The sequence below is a fragment of the Colius striatus genome, chromosome 24, assembly GCF_028858725.1.
Source record: "Colius striatus isolate bColStr4 chromosome 24, bColStr4.1.hap1, whole genome shotgun sequence".
Lineage (NCBI taxonomy): Eukaryota > Metazoa > Chordata > Aves > Coliiformes > Coliidae > Colius > Colius striatus.
In genome coordinates, this window is record NC_084782.1 from 140,244 (window position 1) to 164,953 (window position 24,710).

Genomic DNA, 24,710 nt, shown 5'->3' on the forward strand with positions numbered 1-24,710 from the left:
TGTGGAGGTCTCCAGGGAATAAAAGCCCCATGCCACCAGAAGCAGTGAAATGGGCCTTCCAAGCATCAAACAGGAAACCAAGCAACAGAAATTATTAACTAAGAGAAGTATAAATAAAATGCTGAAAGGGTGGGAGAGGTGAAAGAGGGAAAAAAACAACACACACCCTGAAGAAAGTCTGCGTAAAAGGAAACACAGGGCTTGACCTTCCACCAGTGTTGATCCCTTCACTCCCAGTTTACTCCAGTGCAAGTGAGACCTAAGTAACACCCAAAACTTTTTTTCTCCCCATCCTCTCTCATCACACATCTCACTGCCTGGTCACATTAAACCTGAGCATGGTCCCACCAAAGCAGCCTGAGCTGGGAGGTCTGTGCCCTTTGGGGAAAACTGTGGAACATCAGGGGATGGAACGTGTGTGAGGAGGAAAGGCTGCAGGACCTGGGGCTGTTCAGCCTGGAGAAGGCTGAGGAGGGATCTCATCAGCACAAGTACCTGGGGTCAGTCTTTGTTCTGTGGTGGCCAGTGATGGGACAAGGGGTAACAGGCACAGGCTGGGACACAAACAGTTCCACTGGAACTCAAGTTAAAACTTGTTTGGTGCTGAGGTGAGGGAGCCCTGGCCCAGGCTGCCCAGGGAGGGTGTGGAGACTCCTTCTCAGGAGGTTTCCAACCCCAGCTGGACACGTTCCTGTGCCCCTGCTTTAGCAGAGGGTTGGGCTGGATGAGCTCTGCAGGGCCCTTCCAGCCCCCACCAGTCTGGGATTCTGTGATCACCAAGCTGCCCAAGTACAAAAAGCAAAGCTGGTGCCACAAAAGACAGTTTGAGTTTTCAGATGAACTCCTGTGTATCTGCTGAGATACACAAGTACTCCATTTGCAGCTTGTGCATCCTTGTGTGCCTCAGCAGATCACCAACGTGCTGCTTTTCATGTGCAGCAGTTTAATTACAGCTGGGAACAACTCAAATGTTGCCATCACTTGTGTTTTAGAGGAAAACACCATGCAGAGAAATAACTGGTTGCTTCTTCCACCCCTCCAGAGCAGCAGCAGAGGCAGAGGAGGTGTCAGCAGACATGGGCAGTTTGCCTCATCTTGGACCTTTGGCACTTGCTGACACTCTACTCCTATAACAGCCTGCTCTCAGGTTACCCTCACCTCACTGGCACATGAGCAGAGGGGGAAGACAGGACAATGCCTCCTGAGGCTGAAGGCCTCTCACTTCAGTTGCAGGATTATTTTCATTCACTCCAGTTGAACTCCAAGATTGGTTTACTCTTTCTAAACATCTTCCCTAGGTACCCAGAGCTCTTTTCAATATCATTAGTATGTACACAGATAAACAGGAAAGTTTTCACAACAGTGAAAGTACTCAGTGAAGTACTCAGTGGAGTACTTCAATTTGAGTCCAGATCCTTGACAGGGTTCAAATAGGACAGTTTATGCTGCACATGGCCATGGACTCACACAGGAAGAAGTAACACAATGGTTGGCACCAGAAGCATTGAATAATATCTACTCATTAGATAAAAAGTAGGTTAATCCTGAAGTGCAGCCTGAAATGAGGCTACATCATGAGTCAAACGAGTACAAGGCCTGGATGGGGCTGGACAATGACAGCTCTTATTTTCTTCTAGAGACCAAACACTCATCCATTTCCTAAAACTGCCTCTCCTGGTAGGACCTAAGGATAAATAAACAACTTGTTAACTTCCAAACCCAGAATATTGAGCAGCAGTTAGAAACTGTAACAACTTTAAGGCAGTAACATCAACAGTATGTGTTTGGACCGAAACTCCACAAACACCCCGTGTACTGTGAAGCCAGAAGATACACATCAGTGACTTTTCTTGGAAGAATTATTTCCCATGATGAAGGCTCTACCAGAAGCTTCTGCTGCTCTTTGCATTAATTGCATTACCTCATTTCTGCTTCTCGCTAGAGGAACTCGCAGCGTTTTGTCAGCTCATATTCTCTCTCTCAAGTCAGAATTAGCAATAGAAAAACCAACATAACTTTTATTAGTGGACTGTGTCCTTTTAACAAACTTCGGTACTAAAACATCAGAAGTTTTGCATCTGGGGAGGGAGTGAATTTGGCCACTAATAGACAGCATCTCTTGATGGAAGCGTGAGGGAGAGCAGGCAGCAGCCTAACACCACTGAAAAGGGAGGGGGGGGGAAGCATCATGCAGGCAACAGCCATAACTTTAGAGTTAAGAGTCACTTGAGATTTTTGCATTTGTAAAGGAAGGATTTCAGTTCTTTTGATGCATAAGAAACTGCACCCAGCACAGCCTCTCCAAATGTACAGCATTTGTTCTTGAAGTGTAGAAACAGGAACCCACTGAATAATGATGCTAGGACTGGTGCAAAACTAGTTTGTGCAGCAGGCTTGTCTGTGTTGTAAGCAACCTCAACAGCACAGCAATGTTGTGCAAAGTTAAGATCCAGTGAGGTCTCAAATGTTGGCCACAGTAGGGAAAATACAACTGAGCAAAATTCTGAATGACTGTTGTGCCAAATCACCGTCACATTGGCTGCTTAGTGCAACACCTCTGAAGGAGGGCTGTTAGGAGACAAGAATTAACAAATCTCTTTCTCTGAGGCCATGCATTCAGTGGGGGCTGAAGTGCAATGGGCAAGGGGCAGTGGGATGTGGCAGCAGTTCTCATTGCTCACTTGCTTCTGCTTCTTAAAAACTTTGTGACTACTTGGTAGCTTGAACATTGGGATCTTGGAGGCTCCCAGCAGCTTTGCCTCTTTGGCATCTTTACATGGTGCTTCGTAGCACAAAGGAAGTCTTTAAAATACAGCAAAAAAGGGGGCTGGGGGTTTTAACCCTGCACACCTTTTCCCAATGTGCTATTCTTGGCAGCACAGGGCTCTAAGCTATTGCTAATAAAAATATATTAACGTCTGTCTTCTGCAGCGTGCTTCCTGGCTGGAATTTATCTCACCCAGCTTCAGCTTTCTACAAAGTAAATACCTCCACACCTCCTTTTATGGAGGAAGTCCTAGAGTTGATTCACTTCATTGCAAGATACACATCTAAAGTAGTAGATGAATCATGCCCTGGAACTTTTTTTTTCCCCCCTCTCGACTGAGTGCAAAGGGAGAGTTTCTGACTTCTCAACTGGAGAGAGATGAGAGGAGTCCCAACCCTGCCGCTCGCGCTGCCCCGAAACTCCGGTAGTGAGCTCTTAAAAGGATGTGTGTATGTGAGTGCATGAGTGTGCATTATTTTACACTTCATCAAACCACCAGCAATGTCACCTGACAACCCTCACCGTGGTTATTATGTATTATTCATACCTTCAGGTGCATAGAATGCACTAACGAAGGCCATACAAAAACCAGAAGCATACACTTTAGACGGGGAAATTCATCAAAAAGACACTTCCAAGTAACTTAGAGCTTTTCAGGAAATTCAGAGGTCACACACAAAAATAAATTTGAATAAACACATGTGAAATGAAGGTGGCAAAACCACCCCTAAGTCTCTGAGCCAATGCATTTCAGGAAATGGTAAAATCACAACCATTGTGGTTCCAGAATCAGAGCTGCCATCCTTGGGCAAGCCAAGGTCTGCCCACTCCTGCACCCCTTCTCCAGAGGTAAAATCACAACCATTGTGGTTCCAGAATCAGAGCTGCCATCCTTGGGCAAGCCAAGGTCTAATCCAGTTCTGTACCCCTTCTCCATAGGTAGCCAAAAGGTACACGGCTGTACCATCAAACTGCACCCAATAAGACAAAGGAGGGGAAGAGAAGGAAAGGTCTTCTCCACTGGTTGATTAAATTTCATCAGTATCACGATGAAAAAACAGAAGTACAGTGAGCACAAACAGGGGAAAATAGCTGTTCTGTATTCCCTGTCCTGCATTCAGGGTTGCACAAACAACTGAAATAATATGAACTGACCCTAGAGATGATTTGGGGGTTTATTCCCAAAGAAGGCAGTGGCTTAGGAATTGAAAATGCAGATTTCTGGGAAGCCAGAGAATGGCACTGAAACTTTAGAGAACTGAAATGTAGCCTCAAGCATGGGGACTCCCTGGACTCCTAACCAAGCAGCACACACCAGTCCTGCAAGCCACCAACCTCAGGGCAAAGGAAACAGCAGGAACTGCTTTGCCATCAGAGCTTCCTGCTCAGTGCAGATTCTGTGAGAGGAAGATGAGGAAAGTTCACACAGGTTTAGATCTGTAGGAGGGATGCTGTATGTGCATGAGTGGATGTTTGACTTCAGAGACTTGCCTGCTCTGCCTTGGGGTGCAGTGAAAAACCTTTCATGGGCTTTTTTTCCATTTGAAAAAATGAAATCAAGGGAAGGCCCTCTCACTTGGGTTGAATTAATTTACTTGTTTAAAGTGTTCATCTACAAGGAGGGAAGCTCAGAAAAGACACTTGATTTTCTCCATCCAGGTGAGCATTCTAATAACCTGAAGGTTTGAAGTGGATCATAACCCTCTCCATATCAGGAACTGAATCTTATATAAACAATTAGTTATTAAATGAAAATAAAACTGACTGAGGTTTTCCATTTGTCAAAACAACCAGCAAGGACAAAGCTGATCCACATGCAGGACCAGCTAAGCCTGACTCTGCAGGGGACTTCCTCAGAGCTTCTGACGTGGATTTCTTTCCATATCTGAGAAGATCCTGGTCAGAACTGAGCCACTGCACAAGGTTTCTGTTTATGTGACTCCCAATTCTCCTGCTCACCAGTGCTGAGGGGAGCACATATGAGATAGTCCTCTGTCCCTGTGGATGCTCTGAGTGCTTCAAGCTCAGGAATTCCAGAGAAAAAACACAGGGGGAGGCAGCGCTGCTTGGAAAAGTGTGTTTGAGCTGTCAAGAGTGTCTGGTGGTCAAATAAAAGGGTATGTTCCAATGAGTGCATCTCTGGAGCACTTGATTTATTTCTAGATGCAGAGAGACAGGACAGGCACAGGGTAAATTTCAAGGCAGCAAAGGGCTGTTGGAAATCAGGTTGTCATTTTTCCTGTTTTGCAAAAAGAATCCCAGAGAGGTTAAACAGCAAGGTACATTTGCCACTCCTTCAATGTTCCTCTCTCCTGCATGGCTATATGGCAGAAGTTCTTCTGTTGTTTGCCTCCAAGGCAGAACAGACAAGGATTGCTGCTGGAGGTCAGCCAATGCTCTGTGCTGGGTATCAGTAGAAGATGGAGAAAATCTTTGAGCTTTAGCTGATGCCCAGCTGTTTTTGCATCTGCTTTGGCATCTTTGGCTTTTGCATCTGGTCTGGTGTGCACACTCAGGATAGCAATCCAGACATGCCATGCTTCAAGCTGCTTAGCCTTGCAGATGCCTGAACTTGACTGGAGGCCATGTAGCACCTGAGATGTCGCTGTGTGCTCACATTCAGGCACCCAATACATGCTCAGAAATGCCCAAAGCTTTGGAGTTGGACACTTTGTCCATATCGAATCTGTGTGTTGATCCAAAGGGAAAGCATCTGCTCAAACACTACCCACTAGGCATGGGTAGCCCCTTAAATTCAGCATGAAGCACAAAGGCTGCTCTCTGATACAGATATGAGAGGTGCTGCATGGGAACTACTGATGGACAGTCGCCACCTTCCCATAATAAGTTTTATGATGTTATCTGGGACAAGACTTTTGCTGTTCTCCTTAGACATGTGCTCCTGCTGCCCTCACTTCTTATGAGGAAAGGTGGGAGGCTTCAATGCAAGACTCTGCCAGAACATTACCATGACCCTCTTGACTACTTCTGTGGGCTGTATTGGGTTATGCAATAAAAATATCACCTGCACACCCACAAAAGAGACAGAGTCCATGGCAGGCAGGGGAACCAAATATCTGCTCATCTATTCCCAGGCTGATCTCAGGAGCCACCAGTACATCCCAGACCCACCTCCACAAGCCCAGAGGAGCACAGGACACAGTGGCAGGTGGAGATTGCATTTATGGTCTCAGAGGAAGGAACACCCTGTCTGGCTGTCACAAGAGTGCTACAGCCCTGGGGTAGAGTCGTGAAACTCACTGAGATGAGTCAACTGGATCTCCTTTGTGATTGAGGGGGTGCAGGGGGAGGACATTTGGGCATTGCACAAGAGTTACAATAGGATGTTTAGGAAAGGAAGCACAGTTGGGGAAAGGAGCAACCAAGAGGGTTTTGGGAGGAACACATGTGGTAAAATAGAGTGATAAGGAGATAAAAAGGGCCATCCCTGTATAAACAGGGCTGGTCAGTACACTTGTCCAGCCATACCCTGTGCAGCTCATCCTATCATCTATTAAACTTCATTTCTAACATCTTCTTGGATGAGGAGCTCTGTTTTGTGTGTCTGTGTGTGAGGGGGAGTCTGGGTGCAGCAGCTGGACTGGGACCAGGGGTTGGCATGTGATTGCTGGCAAATATCAAGCTAGATTAACCATCAAGTGGGTAAAGGTCCTGGAGCCATCAGGGTGCATCTGTCTCTGCACAGGTGAGACCACAGGAAAAAATGGCTACTAGGGAGACTGGGGTGTCCTGGCCAGCTGTCAGAGAGGGGTATGTGTAGGGACATTGATCTGTGAGTGGGTCAGTACCAGTAATTGGAGTTGCTGCAGCTGAATCTGTGGTGCTGCACAGGACCACGGTCAACTGCAACACCTAAGCAGTGGGATTTCTTTGGTGGAAGGTGCTTTTAGAACAACAAAATTGTTTTGGTACCTCTATGTCACCCATTGCAAACAAGAGCTCAGAGAGAGTGACATGAAAACTACTTCCCTGGTCATACATCCAGGAGATCAGAAACCATTACCATCCCCAGAAAGCTGCATTCTGCCACAGCTCAGACGTGCTCAGCTTTCTTCCCTGACTCTGCTTAGGTGTTTAAAAGACTAGCTTGGAAATTTTCTCTTTCATATATATTATTCTACAGTTTCAATTCAGCAGAGAAAGCTCCTAAAATTTTCCTTCAAGGGCTTAAATCTAAGTAATTACAGGCTACAGTCACAGAATATCTGTTGGCTGGTAGAGGCCTCCTCACTGCCAGAAAAACAGGTCAATTATAAGCACTGAACTTACATTATCAGGAGAGAAAGGTGGTTTGAATTCTAGTCAATTAGTGCTGAAATTATCTTGGAAGAAAAAGGTAAATTGAGCTAATAGAGCTCTGCAGTGAGACCCACACATCTCAGCACAGAGCACAGACAGCAAAAGCTTCATTTCTGAGATGGCAGAGATTAATGATGTTTTGGCATAAAACCAACTTCCAACCTGCAGAGTGAAGTTTGTGAGGTTCCCATTCTGTCTCTGCTCACCTCCAACTTAGGGTCTCAATTTAAAAACCATGCCTACTTAGGGAGGGTGCTGAAACACATAATTAACTTTAAGGATGTTCTTACATACTTTCCCAGACCAAGCCTCCTGACATGACAAAGTGTAAAAAGCTGCAGTGTGTAAGGGCTTGCTGGATTCCAGCCACTCCCATGACTGCCACAGCCAGGGAGGGAGAGGAGGAGGAGGAAGCATGAAGTAGGTTTCCTTGGGTGCCCCTTGCTGAGGGCTGTCTCTCAAACAGTAACTTGAGTCGGGGGGTTTGTGAGAATCCTCCATCACCCCTGTCTTGAGGTTATTGGAAGTACCACAAGCTTTCAAGGAAAAGGCTAAAAAGAGCCCATTAGCTTGATAATTTCCTTTCTCCAGATGGTAAATCTACACATCACCTCCCAAAGGCCACGTGGGTACAAAGGGAGAGCTGGGCATCTCCAGGTTCACTACTCCTCGTGCAAGGCACATAAAGGTGAGTTGCATTTTCAGGTTTTATTGCCCAAGATGGCAATAACAAGTGGTTGCAGCAACACAGCCAAGCCCAGAGGGATGACAGAGAGAGGAAACTGAGTGAGCAGATCCTAGGACATGGAGGGAATACAGCAGATGGAAAGCCCTGACTTTACTGCCCTAGATTGCCTCTTGCAAGCTGGAAACAGGCTGTAGCTTCAGTGCTCCTCATGCTCTGTCCCATGTCACAGCAAAAGCACCAGAAGCAGACACACAGAGCCTGGCTCTCAAGAGGCTACACACCATGGCAGGCTCATTGGATTATTGTTCTTAATCCCTGAATTGCCCCCGTGTGCCCATGTATAAGGGGAACATCCCTCACAGGCACATTAACACAGTACAGTTGAGTGGGAAGGCACTTCTGGCCATAATCTGGTCCAATCCCCTGCTCAAGCAGAGCAATCTAGAGTAGGTTGCACAGGACTGTTATGTGACATTCAAGTGCCTCAGGGCTTCCCCACCCCAGATCTTGCTGGTACTGGGCAAGTCTGAGTATCATGAAGCACCCAGCTTGGACATGGAGAGTCTGGTTCTTCTCTGTACTATGATATGCATCGCACTATGTCCAGCATTTGAGTGCTGCCATGCCCTCACAGACCTTCATCCTTCCACTGATGGAGCCAGGAGAGGCTTGTGTGGGCCAGATCAAGGAAAGCTTGAGATCAGAGGCAAAAGGCACACGTTGGGCCCCCCATATTCCCAAGGCTGTCCCACAAACCAACACTGCCATATGAGAAAGCTCTAGTCCCCAGCAAGGGCCCACAGGCAGAGATGCAGGCAGTGTGTCCAGGCTCTGCCTGCATCACCACATCATGCCTCTGCCTCCCCTCAAAGCAAAGATCCTTTCCTTACACAGCACAGGGCAGGATCCAGTCATGCACAGCCTCGTCAAGCATGAAACATTAATGCCCACCAGATCATGAACTGGCACGACAGAAACCGTCAACAGGTTATTGCACATCCCCTCCTAGATTTACAGTGGCACAAAGCTGATTAAGACAGAAAGGAATCAAGGAGAAAAGCTCTGTCTGGACACAAAGTGCAGATACTGGGACACTCATTTCATTAGACAAGGTTCACCCCAATTCCCTTCTCCCTGAATGTTTCTTGGCTTAACCCCAGCACAAAAAAAGGGGACTGTGAACACCCAGGAATACTCCAAAGCTGCTGGTTTGATTCACCTGCTTGGTTTTCTAGGCTTTCTTAAAAAGCTGAGAAGCAAAACAAGTGCAGCTCAGACACGCAGCGATCCACCCAGCCCCACACTCACCTGCTCACAGCCAAACCGCTCCGAAAACACCGAGGCTTCACACCTTTCCCCACCCTGCCAAACGGTACAGTGACCTCAAACAGCACAGAGTGCTCTCAGAAGGGCCTCAGCTGACCCGTTGCTTATCTGAGCAGCTCCTTAATCTCCTGGTAAGAGCTGCAGGACCTGCCCGTGAACCTTGGGGCTGTGCAGACATCTCCCCCCCTCCCCGGTCACAGGCGCCAGCACTTCAAAGACAGGTTCAAATCAGAACATAATAGTGAGTATGAAGGGGGGGAGGACAGAAAGAGCTTCCTTGCTAGGCAGGCAGCATTTGGCTTGCACAAGTAAGGCTATTTCTTCAGCAGCCTGGCTTTTTTATACCTCTCACAGAAGAGATCTGTGCCTGGCTTTATTAATAATAGACGTGTCTGTCTCTTCTCCTTTTTTTAAATGTTATTAAGATCCACTCAAAGTCTTTCCTTGGCAGTGAATTCCAGGGCTTAATCATGCACTGCATTAACAGGCTTGGTGTTTTTAAATGCAACATGTAATCTTGTTTCAGAGGCCACGTGCTCCTGCAGTTTTCAGAGCAGGTTAAGCAGCAAGACTGGTGTGTCCCCTGCACCTTCACAGCATGCTGATGGTATTGATGGAGTTGCTGGGTGTTGGGTGTAGGCCACTGTGATACATCTTCAAAGTGAGTCACTCCCCTTTCTAAGTGTTGCACTGATTTATAGGAATCCTTCCCATCCATCTCGATTAATGCCAACAAAACCGAAAGCGGCTGTTGTTCCACACTCATCTCAGTAACTCTCCCTGCATGGTCTATGCACTGACATTCTTCAAATGAGTACTTCACGTTGGCTGTGGTGCTACCACAACCAGCAGATGACAAAATGCTATTGCCTGCAGATCACTGTAGCATAAATCCTGCTTTCATACCAGGACTGCCCATGTCTAATAGCTTTCAGACAAGTTTTCCCTCTAGTTTGAGCTGGGTTAATACACATGCAGTTGGTTTTAAACTCCAAAAGGACAGTTGTACACAGTGATGAGTTTCATGTCAGGCTCTCTCCTATGCTGTAGTACCCACGTTTTCTCATCAGCTTCCCCATCATTATGATATGAAAACTGGATCCAGGGAAGAGTAGAGGTTCTCCTCCTCTTCTACTCTGCTCTGCTGAGGCCTCATCTGGAGTCCTGTGTCCAGTTCTGGGCTCCCAGCTCCAGAGGGACAGGGAACTGCTGCAGAGAGGCCAGTGCAGGGACACCAAGATGCTGAGGGGACTGGAGCATCTTCCTTGTGAGGAAAGGCTGTGGGACCTGGGGCTGTTCAGTCTGGAGAAGAGGAGACTGAGGGGGGAGTTCATTCATAGTTACAAATATCTCACTGGTGGGTATCAGGAGGTTGGGGCAGCACTTTTTTTTCTGCTGTATCCAGTGACAGGACAAGGAGTAATGGGAAGAAGTTGGAACACAGATGTTCCATTTAAAAATAAGGAGAAACTATTTGAGTGTTTGAGTGAGGGAGCCCTGGCCCAGGCTGCCCAGGGAGGGTGTGGAGGCTCCTTCCTTGGAGGGCTTCAAAACCCCATCTAGACACGTTCCTGTGTGACCTAATCTAGGTGAACCTGCTTCTGCAGGGGGTTGGGCTGGATGATTTCTAAAGGTCCCTTCCAACCCCAGCATTCTGTGATTCTATGATATTATGGAAAAGTGCAATTGCTATGCTGTTATTTATTTCAAAGACATGTGAGTGTATTTAAATGATTATGGATGAAAGGCAACAAAATATGAAGAATGACAGATGAAAAAGAAGCTTGCCTTTATCTGTGGGGGCTGTTTGTGGTTTCTTTGAATAGAATAACTTTTGTTCTTTTTGTATATATACCTTATGGACCGTAACAACACTTTCCTCAGAAATAAATGTTCCAACCTGAATCTTCTAAGTACATTTCATTTGAAAACTGAAACATATAAATACCTCAGTGTTAGCCTAGTAAAATCTGAAGGACTTTCTGATGAACAAGGCAAGGCAAAAGTTTCAGCATAGAGTCACACAGCTAAAGCTAGGGGCTTGTTCTCTTTATGATGAATCTTCGCAGGAAAACAGAGAGCTGATCTTGGAGAGATTAAACTCAGAGGCACTTCACTGGCTGAGGGCCAAAAATACTGTCATTAAAAATGCTAACATATATTTTGTTATTACTCTGCTTAACTGCTAAGTTGCTGCTATAGTATCGTGGGTTTAGTGCTGTAGTCAGAATCTCACCTAAAAGACAACCCTTTCCATACCTCAGTGCTGGAATTTGGGATCTCAGAGATACCCAAGATGAGGTCCAGGCAGGACATGCAGCCACAAAGCTCTCACACACAATCTGATCAATTTTGAAAGAACATAATCCTTTGTAATCTTTCTGAATTAATACTCATTTGAACTTGAAAACCCCTGGGACAACTTTGTACACCAACTTCCCAAGCAACTCAGGGTAATATAGAACAGCGTCTTGGGAAAGAGTCTAAAAATAAGCCCTCTGGTTACCACAGCAAACTACCCAAACATGCATGGGAATATTTTAGTGCAAACAGAACCTGGCTTTCACTTTTTTTTCTATCTCATCTCCCCAAACCATAACCTATCATGGTATGCTACAGGTACATATCATTAACATTCAATGTCTTTTCTCTGCACTGAGCTCCAACCATCTCTTACCCCAACTCTGAACCTCCTTTGCTCGCAGCTCCCCGGTGTTTCAGTTCAGGCAAACAGGACTTTTCGTAACTCTGAATGAAAAAAACATCAACAGCTTTCTAATTTTGGATCTGCAAACAAACCTTGGAGCCTGAGCACTCTCTAGGAGACAGAGGCAACTGACGTTAATAGGTGCACTCTACATTTACAAACCATCTCAGCCCTGGGATCTTGGTAAGCTTTGCAAATACCATATAAGTATCTGGATTCCCCCATGAAAAAATACATTACTTATTATCAGAGCAACATTAGTAGCCAGTAAGCAGTTTCTTAAGGGTGGCAGAAAAATGATGGCTGGACCAGGCTTTCACTCCTGAATACTGGCAAGAGAACTTCAGCATCTTTGCTTGTTGTTCAGCTACAGCTCAAAACTAAACAGTGTGCACGTTTTGTAGCAATTTCTGCTTCTCCAGAGATGAATGCTGCTGACTCTGAAGGACCAGTCAGCCATGCTGGAGACATGTCTCTTGCATCTTGATCAAGACTTGCACTGAGGGATAAGTAGCAACAATGACCCAAGACCAGAAGCCATGGCCCAAAAGCATATGCACTTGTTTTGGATACATTATCCTCATCAGCTCATTGAAAGCAAGATGACTCCAGGTGATCAAGGATTTGGCTTTTTCAGCTTCTGGAGCCAATGGGATAATGAGCAGAGCTGGAGATAGATGAGAAGCACAGCCTTCAGATAGAGCCCATGCAGAGCTGCAACTGTCAAGTTGACTGAGATCCTGGACCACTACCTACCTCACTGCTGGAAGATGCTCTATATCCACCTACTTAATTTCATTGCAGCAGTCTGCTAACACTTAATCTGGTGAGAACTGAATGATGATCACTAATGCACTGCCTCACAGAATCAAAGTGGCAGGAGATGCCAACCTGCTCTTAAACATGTGTGTTCTAGGCAAAACTCTATAAGAAGCTGCATGGGAGGAATTCACCAGGATTAAGCTCAAAACAACACTTGAAAGGCTAAAAAAACCCCTTAACCCCAGAGACTATTACAACAAAATCTTCAACACTTACTTTCTTAACCTTCACACAGAATTAAGAGCAGTCCAGTAAAAACACAGCCTTATCCTGGTGAGAAATCATCCATGGATTTTAATGTGCCACCTGCACATACTGTGCAAATCTGCAAGGCCCTAAATATAAACAGACAGCCCTTTCCTGGCTGTTAAAATGAACACTACCTCAGCTTGTTCTCTGAGCAAGTCAAAATTATAGCTGCTTGGAGATCTGAAACGTTTTAGGGTGGGACACTTTCTGCCTCCCCCTGCCCCCTCTTCTTTTTACAGTGTTTGTAGTTTTATGAATAAGGCATTCATTGTGCCCAAAACCTTAAGATATCCACCTTGGAGGTAGAGCTAAAATTAGTGTTAAGCATATTCCTGAGGCTGTCAGAAGAGAAGACAGCTCGTGTAGGATGATAGAGATTCGGCAGGCAAAACAACGTCCCTGAAAGGCTGGGTCCTGTGCTCCACCTCTGGTTGGAGAGATGATGGTTTTACAAACACCCCACACACACACTTGCTTACCTGTCCCAAGAACCTTAGTTGTTCCTGGAAAGTCTAGCACTGTAAAGTTATGCCAACACACACATCTGACCAGGAAGCTTCTGGGGGCAGAGCAAGCATCAAGATGCACCTATGTGATTGATCACTGTCTAGAACTTCCATTCCAGAAGACCCTAAAGGCAGCAAATATAGAACTGACATCCCTTATTATGATATAATAGACAAATCTGGATGGAGCATGACATCTCAGCACAGGACCAAGGGAAAAAGCAAAAGAAACCTCCTCTTCATCCAACCAGTATTAGGGAGTACACAGCCAGAGGTGTCCAGCTCATGACCTGCTGCTGGAGAGAGGGACGGGTCAGTCATGTGAAAGTCCAGAGAAACTGGATAAGGAAAAGAAAGCAAAGCCTCCCTGGGAGTGAACCCAGCTGTGTATGTATGTGACTATATCTCTGTCCATAACCTGAGCACAGCCTCAGCATCCAGCCAGGGAAGGGCACGACGGCAGCAGCGCTGGCAGGCAGCGTGTGTGGCACATACCCCTCCTTCCCCTTTCCAACCTTTGCTTACATTTCATCTAGACTACTCTGATTCCAAGGTTTAATAAAATCTAATCCCAGCATGTCTTGAATTAATTAATTAGACCTCGTTCCAAGCCACTGTGCCAATTGCTGCAATTACACTGTTACTCACAGAAGAGTCAGAGCCCGGCTGCATCCATCCCCCGAGCAGGAGCAGCCACAGACCAACCTGGCCTTTGGGAGCCGAGTCACTAAGCAGCAAAGGGGTTGATTGCAAAGCACTTGGATTTTTCTCCTCCATTATTTCTCCACTAGAAAAACTCCTGAAGGTATCAACAGTCATATCAGGAGGCCGGGCCCCTTCCACTCACAACCCTCAGCAACAGGAGTCCCATACCTGCAAATTCAGCCTTTATGAGTTGGGACCCAACCCATGTGCTCCAACTACACCTCCCCATGCTTCTGAGCTTGCTTCCCTCTTCAAATCATCCATAGTAAAGGATTTTTTGTTCTCTGATAACAAAGAAACCACAAAACTATGTCATTTTCACCAAGACCAAGCTGTGGGGATTCAGGAGAAATGGGGATATTTTGACAGGACAGCAGCATTATTCCCTGCTGCCCATCTTCCCTGACAGACTCCTTCCAAACATGACACCCCACTTGATGCTCCTTAGAGCATCCTCAAAGTCCAACAGCTCCACAGTCCTCCCTACATTTTTATCTCTCTCTGCTCACCTTCCCAGCAAATCTGGGGCTGTGAGTTTTCATGTTTCCCTGCTAAGAGAAATCTCAGTGGCCACGGTGATGGGCACAGCACAAACGAGCAGACAGGGCCCACAGAACAGGAGACACTTCCCACTGCATCGTTGTCTGTGTCACACCGTTTCCACGCAGTGTAATTAATTCTGATCTCAGAAGAGTCCCATCAGTTTTGTGTGTTGCCAGTGTGCTGGGCAGGGCCCCCAATGAAGTGCAGTTGTTTACAAACACATTAAAGCATATTTAAAACCCATTGTTTCTCACTCCAGCTGCCCAAGTGCTTTTTACTCAGCTCCTGGACTCACACCAAAGAGGAAAAATGAGAGATTGCCAGAAAGGACAGAGATGGAGGGATGGAGGGAGAGAGGGAGGGAGAGATGAGAAGTGGCTAGACAGCACAGCAGATGAACATATTATCCCACTGCCTCTGGGAATGGAGGTCAAAAGCTGGACCAGGCTGAAGAAATATATTACAAGAAGCACTTGTGAAATTAAAGGTCAGTGAGATAACGAGCTACAACTGCAGCCGAGCAAGAAGCATTTGCTGATGGAGCCACCCCTGAGCTCTCGCTGGAGCACTGGCTACCTGCTGCTCCCAGAGTGAAAATTCTGTCCCCTTCAATTACCACTGGAGGCTGAGACAAAAGGCCTGGCTGTGTGGCAGCAGGGCAGTGGCTGCTGCTCACCAGGGAGCTCTGCTCTTCACCCAGATGCTCTCCTGTTATTTCCAGGCCAACAGCATCTCCCTGAGACAAAGCTGTGGCTTCTGCAGGGACGGCACCACTGACTCCCCCAGCCTATCCCTGTCCCTAGCACAGAGGAAAGGGAAGGCTGCTGTGCTGCCCATCCTATACCACAATGTTTCAACTCTGAAAATAACCCATGGCTGCAGCTCTGCAATATACCCCATCTCTATGAACCTGGCTACAGAGAGCAAGGATGTGCATCCCTACTGACAAAACTATGCTCTAAACCAGGGAGCAGACAGACCCACTTTTCACTCAAGGACTGTGTTCATCTGTCTCACATCAGCCAAGTGACTCTCAGTCCTTAAAATCCACCCAACATGGGGCCAGACCCTGGGCTGAACCTCTACAACATGCTGGTGGTCAGTGTCCATTGGCACCACAGCACCTTCTCCTGGAGAAGCTCCACAAACACTATCTTACTTCCACAAACCTGCCCAAAGTTGGGCAAGCACCATTACCAAGGAAGGTGAAACTTCATCAGCAAATGAAGCAACTTTGTGAAGGCTGTAAGGGGAAGGAGACACAGCTGTAAGGGACAGGGAGAGTGGGTAAAGGAGGATGGGATTTGGGTAACTGCTCCTTGTGTTGCTCAGCTACAAGGAGAGAGATCCAACAGTGGCTTGTGTTTCTAAGCATTTTATATTGGGCAGCTGCTGGACAAAGAGCCAGAAGGAAAATGGCAGCAGGAGAGGCAATCTCCACCCTAGCACTGCAATCCAGGTTCAGAGAATTGCAGCAACCACCTGTATGGGAGCATAAGCTTCTCTGATTGGGCAGCTACAAACAAAATCAGCAGCACACTGTGAGCAGAAATAAAATACAAACCCAAGATTGGCAACCTGGATCAGTCCTTGCCCCTCAAAACCTCATTTTAGGTGCCCAGTCACTGTACTGCTGCTCTAGGAATTGCAACCCCCCCCTGAACACATCATCTTGGAGAGACATGAAACCTGCAGGAACCCCAGTACACAGCAAACCTCCCATCACACTGACAGGCAGCATGGGCACAGCCTCAAGCCCTGAAGCACTGTGCTCACAGGCTCTGTAGTACCCCATGCTTCCCAGATCACTGGAGCAGGCACTGAAACCATGGCTGAGCCTCTTACCTGTGGACAATCTTCTAGGGGTTCATCTCTCTGATACTTGGAGGAGACTCAGGTGTTCATACACTGACCTGGGAATGGGAGCCTGGGGTAGAAAACATGAGATCTTCATGTAGTGAGGCAGTTTTAAATGTATGCTATTTATACCACAGACACAGTCACATCCATACACTGGAGCTGAGGCAGAACTGTTTCCCTGAGAGGGGTGTCAGCCCCTGTGCCAGGCTGCCCAGGGAGCTGGGGCAGTGCCCAGCCCTGGAGGGATCCCAGAGCCCTGGAGCTGAAGTGCTGAGGGCTGTGGGTCAGTGCTGGGCTGGGCAGGGTGAGGGGAGGGCTGGGACTGCAGCAGCTTCAAGTTTTCCATGTGTGATGATTCATTTCCAGATGGGCAAAGACAAGGCACAGGAGACTGGCTGGTGATGAGCTTTCTAGTGCTCCTAAAATCAGACTCTGAATTCAAACTGGACCCTGTACTGATTATTTCAGAGCTGGAAAATAAACATGAGCACTGCCCAAGGCTACCTGCACAGCCAGCCCTGGCCCTGCCTAGCATGCAGCAGGGTGAGCTGCCCTGGGCACAGTGGGGAGCTGATCATTTGCACCCAACCTCAGGACTAGTGGGAATAAGCATCAATAGAAGATGCAAAATCACAAATGGAAAAGTACCCAAGAAAAATAATGTTCATAAGTCTGAGACTGGCTTAAAGCAGAGCTACAAAACAAAGTTAGCCATAAAGACAGAATTACACAGGATCCCAGCATGATAGGGGTGGGAAAGGCCCTGCAGAGCTCATCCAGCCCCAGCCCCTGCTCAAGCAGGTTCCCCTGGCTCAGGGGGCACAGGAACGTGTCCAGGTGGGTTTGGAAACCTCCTGAGAAGGAGCCTCCACACCCTCCCTGGGCAGCCTGGGCCAGGGCTCCCTCACCTCAGCACCAAAGGAGCTTTTCCTTGTGTTTAAGAGGAACTTTTTGTTTCCCTTGTCCTGGCACTGGGCACTACAGAACAAAGACTATCCCCATTGTCTGGACATCCACTCTTCAGGTATTTATCAGCATTGATGAGTTCCCCTCTTAGGCTTCTCTTCTCCAGGCTGAACAGCCCCAGGTCCTGCAGCCTTTCCTCCTCACACACGTTTTCCAGCCCCTCAGCATCTTGGGAGCCCTGCACTGGCCTCTCTCCAGAAGTTCTTTGTTACTCTTGGAACTGGAGAGCCTAGAACTGGATGCAATAAAACATCCTAGATGCAGGAAAAAGAGTCACCAGGAGGAAGCTGCTGTTGGGCACCACTAAGAAAAATGCCTTGAGTCCCAAGGGCAGTGACCTGCTGTGTGGGATCAGCCTCAGAGGTGACTGCAGGCAGCATCCCTGCTGTGGTGTGGAGCATCCTCAGTGGCTGCAACCAGGCACACAGAGAAGCAAGAGGAGAAACTTCAGCCTGCAAAACAGCAGCCTGTGGGAATAAAATCCCCCTTGTGTGACTCCTTTAGCTGGAGGTTTCTGGGCACTTTATAGTCAGTCATTAAGTCTCATAATCTCAGAGAAGCGAGTGAGTGATTAGCCCCGTTTCACTGATGTGGAAATGGAGGCAGGACGGGGTGCAGCTTCACAGCCAGAGCTGGACAGGGCTGCCCTGATGCCAAAGCAGAGCCCACACAGTTCTCATGATCTGCCCTCAGCACCACACTCCCAGTTCCCTCAGATACACCCCATCCATGGTTACTCTCATTGTCTCTTCAAAGTCGTTTTTCTCATTACGCAGGAGAAAATCACTACAGACAGGTCAGACTCTGGGAGTGTAATGGAACTAACACTGTTAGACATGCAGCAGTTCTTCCTATCACCCTCCTCACCATGCCTTCTGCTGCCAGCAACTGAATCAGGCAATTTTAACTCTGTATGCTTATAACTGGATCCTCCTGCAAGCGTGTTGGCACATGCAGGTGCAGAACCAGCATGAAGTGACAGAAAACTCCATCCCATAGTATTGCAAAAGCACATATGCACAAATAAATGCAGTAGCAGGACAGGGCTGAATGTGCACACTGGCAACATTTTAAATCCCTGTCAACAAAAAGCCAAAGGCACTGGTGAAGATAAAACACCCAACTCAGTAATGCTGGACAAAGGAAGAAAAAGGTTTATGTGTTGATATTGCAACTGTCTTCCAACAAAAGTCCAAAAAGTGCTACAAAAACAGTTTAACAACCCATAAAGCTTGTGGGTAAATGTTGGTTTTAGCATCAGAACAGAGCACCATGGACACTCAATTAATTCCCAAAGCACTTGCAGTAAACAAACATCACATTTTCTGCTAAATTGTTGAAATTGAATAAATTAAAGGGGCTTTGTTGTTCCTTTCCCCAAACAGGAATTTAACCAAGGTTCTGCAGAGATCTATAAAGTCTCAGCTCAAATCCCTGTCATCTCCTGCACCTGCCCTCATGCTGCTCCCAGAGGACCAGGAGCATTCACAAAGCACCAGGAAAAACTCATTGCTCTCCCATTTGACTCTCATTAAACTCCACACCAGTGTATATACAAAGATGACTCCTGAGGGCTCAGTGATACTACAGAGCCCTGTACACCTGCCAGCTTCCAGAAGGGAAACAAGGAGACATTAATGCCTGTCTCCCTGCTATGGCCAGGCCCTGCTGCCATGTGTGTGTGCAAAACCCTGCCAAGTTTGGCTGACCCAGAAAGATTCCACACTGATTTGTTTCTACACAAACCTCAACCTGTGTTTCTGCTGTTTTCTTTCCTTCTTTCCCTTTTCTTTCCCCTAAGTAGCAGCATCCAGCAAAGGGATCAGTGGGTGCGTTGTGGAGGAAGAAAGGTCCATCTCTCTGTCTCTTCTCCCCATTGCCTGGCATCACCCCCTTCTTGCCCCCTGCAAAAGTGCAGGAATTAACTGCACATAATGGGCAACAAGCTGGAACACAAAAGGTTCCACTGGAACGAGAGGAGAAGCTCCTTTGGTGCTGAGGTGAGGGAGCCCTGGCCCAGGCTGCCTAGGGAGGGTGTGGAGGCTTCTGCTCAGGAGGTTTCAACCCCACCTGGACACGTTCCTGTGCCCCCTGAGCCAGGGGAACCTGCTTGAGCAGGGGCTGGGGCTGGATGAGCTCTGCAGGGCCCTTCCAGCCCCCACCATGCTGGGATTCTGTGATTCTATGAGTTACATAGCAGGCTGCCCCATGGGTGGAGCAAGTGAGGACTGAGATCTCCCCAGGATGGGGAGAGGGGGAAGGTGTCCCATCCTCTAGTGTATCTTCAATTTAGAGTTGCAATCCTGCAGGGGCAAGTTCTCCTGCTCAGCAGAAGCAGCCTGAGCAGGGTGCTGGAGAAAAAGGGTGACTCTCCCCACACTAAACCCCTTGCAACTGTCCCTTTGTCCCAAAGGCCTCCTTTTACACACAGTGATACCATGACATTTGCTTGCCAGCAGCATCAAGAGCATGTTGCAGGGCTCAGCAGTCTGAGCTGAGATGCACAACTCAGCTCCAAACCAGCTCTCTCCAGAGCCAAAAGCTCTCTGTCCACATTCACATAACACTGTCTTGGCAAGTCCTCCCTCCCCAGGAGCAGCAGCATATAGACCAAAGAAACACTCTAACATTGCCCTAACTGCTTCCAATCTCCTACCAAGCAGGTTCAGTCCTTTCTCCAGACACTGATGCACCACCACACACCCTTCCCATGGCAGTTTTGCAGCAAGATAATGACCCTGACTGTCCTCCTGAAGGTGAGCTGAGATCAGAAGGTTGCAGGTGCTGCAGCTGGGGCGATGCATTATTACATATTGCTACTTCCTTCTCCCTGCTGCTTCTCTCCCCCTGGCCTAGCCCCCTGCTCCCTCAGCATTGCCAACCCTCACCCCAGTCTGGGCTTTGCTGGCCTCAGTTTGGGAGCACACTGTGCTGCCACAGGCCCTGCCACAGCTCAATATCCCCGGCTGCAGCTGCTGAACCACAGTTTCCACTCTCCCTGCTCCATCCTCCTGGTGACCGACGCGTCTCGTTCTGCACCCGCGAGCGCACGTGAGGGCTCCTGCAGGCTCAGCTCAGGGAGTGCATGGAAAATCTGCCTTCAGTACACTGCTGCTCTATTTTACCTTCTTTACTGCTTGAAAAACATTTGGCCGTTGCTGGAGAGAGCCAGGGCTAGACGCATACATTACAGCACGATCCAGAAATAGCACATGCCAGCGTGCACAAGTTTGCAGCTAAAAAGCTTCCTTTCAGCTCAGCAGCCTGTCCCTGACCATGGGGCAGCTCTGGAGAAGGTAAACCAAGGCTGCAGAGCCTATGGTTTGGGATGAATCATTGCAGGAAGGTTTGAATGCAGGTGAACAAAGCGTGAGCGGGTTTCGTTTCCTCTCTCTCACCATCAGCTCCTGTGTGTCTTATGTAAAGTGTTTAATGAGCTAATCTGTACATTGGAGAAGAAGTTGTATGTCAAGGTTCAGTTTAGCTTTGGCCTGGCAAACAGAGCTGTCTCTGAGGACAAGCTTCCTGTGATGGGAGTTGTAAGGGCCCTGCAGAACTCCTCCAGCCCAATCCCTGCTACAGCAGGTTCCCCTGGCTCAGGGGGCACAGGAACGTGTCCAGGTGGGGTTGGAAACCTCCTGAGAAGGAGCCTCCACACCCTCCCTGGGCAGCCTGGGCCAGGGCTCCCTCACCTCAGCACTTTCTCCTTGGGTTTCAGTGAAACTTTCTATCTCACAGCTTCTTTCCATTACCCCTTGTACTGTCACTGCACACTACAGAAAACAAGTGTCACCCAGTCCTCCTGACACCCACCCTTTGGGTACTTGTGTCAATGAGGTTCCCCCCAGCCTTCTCTTCTTCAGGCTGAACAGCCCCAGGGCTGCAGCCTTTCCTCCTCACACACATGTTCCATCCCCTCAGCATCTTGGTGTCCCTGCACTGGCCTCTCTCCAGCATTTCCCTGTCCCTCTGGAGCTGGGAGCCCAGAACTGGCCACAGGACTCCAGATGAGGCCTCAGCAGGGCAGAAGAGAGGGGGAGGAGAACCTCCCTTGACCTGCTGCCCACACTCTTCTTAATGCCCCCAGGATGCCATTGGCCTTCTGAACACCTGAAGAATTGCACATCACTTTTAGGAGTGACAGGACACGTGTTTTGGCAGCCAGTTTAACAGTTGTTGATGAAACAGTATGACATGCCTCACACCTGGTTGCTTATGATCACGTGCAGCCCCAAGGAACCAACACAGCAGTTGTGCCAAGGTGAAGCTGCAAGCACTGGGATACCAAAATGTGCCAAATTAGGAGCTGGGCTCCATCCTGAGCTCTGGCCCAAGTGACCTTCTGCAACCTCTGTGTCACCTCGTTTTGTAGTGGGAGGAAGACGTCACCCACCCCTGGGTGTCAGGATGCAGCCCCAGCACCAAGCTGGTCACAAACTGCACAGGAAGACCAAGCACTGCCTATGTGGGAAAAGCAGAACTCCCTTACCTCCATCAGGGCTCATTTACAGGTGAAGCAAGAGGAAGACCAGCACACAAGAGCTATCACACACATGCACGTCCTGAGAGACACATGCTGTCTGACAGCTGGGACTCTTGCTTTCCCCTTTCCCAGCAAGAAAACTCCACTTTGTCTTCTTTTGAAGACAAAATGTCCTCATCACTCAGAGAAAAGGGGAATAATACAGACTACTGGTATGACCCTGCTCCAGGAGACAAAAGCCATATCGTAAGTACCTTAGCCAGAGTCTGCACCTCTAGGGAAGGGCTTCCTAAGGCTAATAATGGGCTGCTTGCTGTTCACATTCCCTGCTCTTGCCTTTATCTGAGTGCTGTCTTGCAGGTTACAGCATTAGTTGGGTCAGAGGCAGCAGAGGTCATAATCTTCACCTGCAATTCGTGGTTTGCTGCTGCCTGGTGACACCAGTGGCTTTCCTGGTAGGATTATTTAACTGTGATGTTCTGTGGACACCAGAAAGACCATATACATTTCAGCCTTTACTGCTGTGAACAGGCTGGGCTGTTTCCAACACCGGAACAGCACAGAGCCCTGTGTGCCTCTGTTTTCCTACTAAGTCATTACAGGCTCTTTTTTACATAATTAACCCAGACATTTTGCCTGGCACACTTGATTTAGTGCTTTTTTTAGCAAGGGGTGGGGGGAAGAGACTGTAGGCAGCTGTTTGCCTCCTGGATTGCAGCAAAACTTAGGTGCTCTGCAACCTGGAAAACAGAGTACAACATTTCTTTTTCAAGTCCTGGGTGGTTGTTATGGCAACTGATGCACGTGTGGATGTGTGTGCATGTAAAATAGACTCAAACCCAGGTTGTCACGGGCAACACAAGTCAGCTTTGAAGCCACATCAAACTTGCTGTCTTGCCTGGTGTCATCTGAAGGCAGCAGCCAGCTCCAACAGAGACTGGGAAATATCCCACTCTCTCACTGCTGGTGCCAGTTGCTGGCTGAGAGCTCAGCACTGTCTCACAGCTGATTCAGCTCCTTAAGAAGAGGGTAATTTTCTTTATCCTGTTTGCTTCCTTCTCCTTTGCAAGGCTGCCACAGCACCTTAGCCCAGCTGGGTAACACAAGCTCATGACTCCCTCCCAAACAGATGGCTGCAAGGAAGGTCCAAAAATAATCTAACCTGTTTGCCTGTGAGTTTTGAGCCTGCTTTGCTGATTGGCAGACCCTCCAGAGACCCACCAGAAGAAGCAGATGGTCAAGACATGAGATCAGAGCTGGAGGCAGAGACGTCAATCAATAGGTTGGAGTAGCAGGCTCTGGGATGTGGTACAGAGCAGACAGCTACAGCAGTGCTAAGCAAGCAAGGGTGCACTCTCCCAGGAGGACAGGTATTTGAGTAATGATGCTGACTGCAAAGGCTGGATTTTGCTTCAAATGCTTGGAGGTTTGCATTTGATTACAGCTTTGTCACACAGTACAAGTCAGCCCTTACGTTGTTCCACCCCTGGAACGCTGCACTGAGCCTCTGTCAATCCCCCATCAAACTCTCAAATAGGCAAAAGAAAAACTAAAAGAGCAACCATATAGCCAATGCAGAAACAAGAGCAGGGCAAATCACAATCAGAATCCCAGAGTGGTGGGGGCTGGAAGGGCCCTGCAGAGCTGCTCCAGCCCCTGCTCAAGCAGGTTCCCCTGGCTCAGGGGGCACAGGAACGTGTCCAGGTGGGGTTGGAAACCTCCTGAGAAGGAGCCTCCACACCCTCCCTGGGCAGCCTGGGCCAGGGCTCCCTCACCTCAGCACTAGACAAGTTCTTCCTTGTGTTTCAAGTGGCACTTTTTGTGTTCCAGCTTGTGCCCATCACCCTTTGTCCTGGCACTGGGCACCACAAAATATAGTGTCACCTCATCCTCCTGACATCAGCTTTTTAAGTACTTATAGGTATTGATGAGATCCCCCCTCAGCCTTCTCCAGGCTGAACAGCCCCAGGTCCCACAGCCTTTCCTCCTCACAGAGAAACTCCAGCCCCCTCAGCATCTTGATAGCCCTCCACTCTTTACAATAGCTGCAAGACCTCTGACAGCATGTTCCATAATGAGATTTCTGGGTAAAAAAAACCTAATCAGTGTATCTTCTGGCTGTTGGGCTATTGCCAGGCTGCACTGGTACCCTGGATCAGAGCATCAGAAACAAGGCAGCAGCAAAATTATCTCCTTCATCCCTTTACACAGGTTTTTGGCCAAATGTCTCAGGGTGTTGCTATTCCACAGCACCCTCTGCACAGGATTCTAACACAGAATCTCTGGTCCAGAAGCACATTTAGTGTGAAAGTTTCATGCTACAAGATGTGGTCAAACTACCATGTGTCCAGGAATCAGCAGTAGAGTGCCTGGAGTCTGGAAGCATTGATCCCTTTGGAGAAGTTAAAGGAGCTAAAACTGCATACTTTAATGAAGTAAAGCAACCTTAAAGTGAGAGGGAATAAAAATCCTCAAATAATGGATGGGTGTAAATACTAGATCGAAATAAAACTACCTAGGGAGTGTATTTTCCCAGTGAGGTAGGAAAGAATTTATCTGAGCACTACAAAAACAAGCTAGCAGAGAGAAGTCATAGCTTGCAAACCCCTTTTCTAGCAAGAATCTCATCTGCATCTTGAAAGACAGCAAGCAAAACCTGAAGACAGTATGTTCACATCATCCCTGCTATTTGGAGTTTGTCTCTCTTTTTAAAACTCTATAAGGGACATAGCTCACACCTATTAACATCCATGAACTTTACTGCTGTA

The 24,710-nt window shown here is 47.9% G+C and overlaps 1 protein-coding gene across 3 annotated transcripts in view; it reads right to left on the reverse strand.

Moving 5' to 3' along the window:
- The window catches only part of HIVEP3 (HIVEP zinc finger 3), a 279,924-nt gene that overhangs the window by 128,788 nt on the left and 126,426 nt on the right, over window positions 1-24,710 (reverse strand). For all 3 annotated transcript variants that reach the window (XM_062014453.1, XM_062014452.1, XM_062014451.1), the window contains exon 2: window positions 16,479-16,560. The gene's annotated coding sequence lies outside the window, so the exon portion shown is untranslated. The remainder of the gene's footprint in view (window positions 1-16,478; window positions 16,561-24,710) is intronic.